This window comes from Anas acuta, chromosome 2 (genome assembly GCF_963932015.1).
Source record: "Anas acuta chromosome 2, bAnaAcu1.1, whole genome shotgun sequence".
NCBI classification, from domain to species: domain Eukaryota; kingdom Metazoa; phylum Chordata; class Aves; order Anseriformes; family Anatidae; genus Anas; species Anas acuta.
This window is the reverse complement of record NC_088980.1, coordinates 69,171,709-69,176,067: the sequence shown is the minus strand read 5'-3', so window position 1 is coordinate 69,176,067 and position 4,359 is coordinate 69,171,709.

Here is a 4,359-nt window from a genome sequence, read left to right as displayed (position 1 = left end):
CGCCAGGTTTTCTCGCTCCCGCAGGGGAAGGGGCGGGCGCTGCTGTGGGGGCGGTGGGGCTCGGCGCGCATGCGCGGTGCTCAGCGCGCGTGGCCCGTGTGTGGCAAGGCGCGGGGGAGGGGAAATGGCGGCCGTGCTGCGCCCCGTCAGCGCCCCGCGGGGAGAGCCGGCGGACGCGGTTTCTTCTTGTAGCGCAGCTTAACGCGCCCTGCGGAGGAGCAAGGATAAAGCCTGCTGTGCTGAAACGTTAAGAAAATGCCTTGTGTCGAAATTCTGGCGTTACCAAAATCTCACGTGGTCACGGTCTCGCATACTGAAATCTCACATACCCATCCTTCCTTCAGATCAAGCCGGTTTTCAGGCATAAAGTCTCACGTACGAAAATCACATCACCAAAGTCTCGCACACAAAAATGTCACGCACTAAAATCTTAACAAAGTCTCACATACCGAGCGTCTCACAGAAGCCCTCTTCCTTTACACCAAGCCGGTTTTCAGTCATACTTTTGACAGTTTAACTGAAAAGGTGTCTCAAAGGGTGATAAGCAATGTCCTTGAAAGTGCCCCGCTATTCCAATTTAATTTGTTATGCTGAAATGTAAAGTGTACTAAGATGGAAAAGCCTTCTCAGATCCCACAAGCAGAACATTCAGTGAAAATACTGAGGGCCAAAACTGCCTTCCAGCTGTCTCTTCTCCCACAGTTAATAACAGTGGCTCGCCTAGAGAGTATAATGAAACACAGGCAGCGTTTAGATGTACTCTGTATTTTGCAGGAACTTTGATTTGTCCAGTGTAAATACAACTTTCTGTGATGGCAGTGGTGGTAAATGGCATCTTTCTTCAGTATTTTGTTTTCCATATTTTCATTGATTTGATTTTGAATCTGCAAATTTAAAAAAAAAAAAAAAAAAGCCTTCTCTGTAAGTTTTATTTGTCTTATTTTTAACAAGCTGAAAATATTCCTGAAATTCTGCTCAGTATTGGCAGAAGGTGAAGCATCATTATGAAAACCAGAGAACATCCATTGCTACTGATAAAAGTGTTTCTAGTCAGATAATATCCACCCAATGGCATAACATTACCTTTTCTGCAAGGGGCTGTAGGTTGGTTAACATAATCTTTGGCCAAACATGTCCGACAACATCTTCATCTGAGTTAAGTGATCCTTATGTTACTAATTAACCTGTGTGGAGTTTACATGTGGTGGGAGCAGAGGAGAGTTAATTACAAGTGTGCGTTGAAAATAAGTGAGATACATTGACCACCTTTAGTGGTCAACACTGTCTCATACTAACTGCAATATCACAGCTGTGCCTAAAAGATTATTAGGCCACAGTTCTTTTGTGCTACGTATCCTATCCAGAATGAACAATTTATAATCTGAAAAGAAAGACTAAATGAGTAACTGGAGCAAGCTGTGGAGAGATGTTTTCTGTTTTTTTTTTTTTTTTTTTTTTTACACCGGGTGTATATTCAAAGACATAAGAAATTAAGTGTTGAAAATAATTACCATTATTGCAGCTTTTCTATTTGACATCTCAAATGTTGGATGATAACCCTGAGAAGCCTGGAAAGAATGGTAGGAGTTCCTCTTGCCTGTGGGAATTCTGCATGTGGCCATAGTTGTGTACAAGCACTGTATCCTTGCATTAAAAAAAAAAAAAAAAAAAACTTTCTACACTTTGTAGTTAGAATTTTGACTTGAATTGTTCTGAGGAAAAGCACCTTCCGTTTCATAACATGTATCACAAAAAAAGTGAGCATTCTGAATGCCTATGGATGAGAAATAAAGTTTACCTCAGGTTTCTGGTTTTCATTTTGAACTTAAACAATTCCCCAAGATGTGTGTTTCTTTTTCTAAACTATCAGCAAAACACAAATAGCTGTTTATGTACATATAAGTAAAGTATTATTTCTTCGTTGATACTTGCATGGCAAAGAGTCAGTATCCTTGCATCTGGAAGCTTTGGGGAGTGACAGTACAGAGGCAACTGAACTGTCCCATGTTATCATAGAACAGTTCATCTGCTCATCTCTCTCAGATCATGTTAGCTTCATTGCAGTGCCCCATGAATGCTCCAGTGCTGCTTCAAGATGCAAGCAAACATGGCAGCACTGGACTCGTAGCTCAGGGCAAGGCTAGACAGGGATCGTTGTGCGATTTGGGCTGGCAGGGAAGAAGACCAGTGTGGCTGAACAGGGAATTTGTGCTAAATGCCTGGGAGAAAAAGAGAGTTTATGTCTGGTGGAAGAAGGGGCAGGCAACTCAGGGAGAGTACAAGGAAGTGGCCAGCATATGCAGAGAAAAAAATCAGGAAGGTCAAAGCCAAGTACGAGCTCAACCTTGCCACTGTGGTTAAGGATGACAAAAAATACTTTTATAAATATATTGACAGCAAAAGGAGGGCCAAAGAGAATCTCCATTCTCTTGAACAACACATCACCTACACCATCAGATTCATTTCCGTTCCTGAGCTCTGCCATGGTGTAAGTCCAACTTATGCAAAAGGGAATGCTGGTACCTTAAGCCACTATGCTACCTGGGTTCTAAAACAAGTGAGCTCTCACACCTACCAATTTGTTTGCTTTGCATTCAGAAATATTAATTTAATTTTAATTGTGATGTTTATTTTTATTTTATTTTTTTTTCCAGCTTGGTTTTGACCAATATACAAGGAACAGTAGATAAACATAATAAATGGACATGATGAGTCCTTAGTCTGGTACCACCAGAAATACAAAACCACTCTGTCTGTCAAGCCAAATTTTCTTCAAAATGTTGTACATACATGTAATTTTACTATTTAAGAAAAGATGCAATCTTTACTTAAACATAAGTTAATTAGGATAGTTTATCAGGTTGTCTTTACTAATTTTCCCCAGCTAAAACAAATACTTAGATCCATCTGGGGGAACTCTTCAGAAGTCAGGACTCCCCAGCTTTGTGCTTTCCTGGTCTCACATGGCCCTTCTCTTTGGTGAGAAAGACTAGGTATTTCTCTCCTCAATGTTCATGAAGGCTGCCTCTAGCCAGTGAGGGGCGGGCAAATCAGTAGGGTGCAATGTGAAATACTCCTTTACACAAAGGAAGAGAAGATCGCTTTTTAACATCGCTGGTTCCGATGCTAGCGCAGAGACCAAGAAGCCAAGCTATGTCGCAGTTCCCATGTCACTTCCGTGGAGCCAGGCTTTACGGCTAAGCCCTATCAAGGTTTGGCCCACAGAAAGAGAGAATTCATCCTGCAAACAAGTGGAAGTCCTTGATCCTCATCCTAGTCGCTGCCTCACCTGTGTGAGTTACGGTTATATAACCTACAGGACAATCCAAAACTGGCAGAATTCCCAAAGCGAGATTTGTGATGACTGCAGGGAGCCAAGAGTTGGACTCAATGATTCTTGTGGGTCCCTTCCAACGCAGGATATTCTATGCATCTATGATTCTATATTGTGCAAGCATCACAAAGAAAGGGGAATGGATGCCATCCAGAGGGATCTGGGCAGGCTTTAGAGGTGGGACTGTGTGAACCTCTTGAGGTTCAACAACGCCTAGTGCAAGGTCCTGTACTTGGTTCATGGCAATCCCAAGCACAAATACAGGCTGGGTGGAGAATGAATTGAGAGCAGCCCTGAGAAGGACGTGGGAATGTTGGTATATGAGAGGTTCAACATGAGCTGGCAATGTGCCTTTGCAGCCCAGAAAGCCAGCCAGGGCTGCATCAAAAGCAGCGTGACCAGCAGGGCAAGGCAGGGGATTCTCCCCCTCTGCTCTGCTCTCATGTGACCCCATCTGGAGCCCTGTGTTCAGCTCTGGGGTGACACAGATACGCTGGAGTGGCCAGAGGACGGCCACGAGGATGATCAAGGGGCTGGAGCACGTCTCCTATGAAGACAGACTGAGGGAGTTGGGGTTGTTCAGCCTGGAGAAGAGAAGGCTCTGGGGAGACCTTATATTGGCCTTCCTGCACCTAACTGAGGCCTACATGAGGGCTGGAGAGGAGAGGCTCTGTTAGGGATTGTAGTGAGAGGAATGGCTTTAAACTAGAAGAGAGTACATTTAGATTAGATAGAAGGAAGAAATTCTTTACTCAGAGGGTGGTGAGGCACCAGAACAGGTTGCCCAGAGAAGCTGTCCCTGGAATTGTTTAAGGACAGGTTGGATGAGGCTTTGGGCAACCTGGTCTAGTGGGTGGCATCTCTGCCCATGTTGGGGGGGGGGGTGGAAAATGGTCTTTGAGGTCCCTTCCAACCCAAACTATTCTGTGATTGTGACTCTATAATTAAACTAGAAGTAGATGAAAATCACAAGGAAAAAATAAATAAATAAATAACAAGCAAACAAAACAAAACAAAAAAGACCC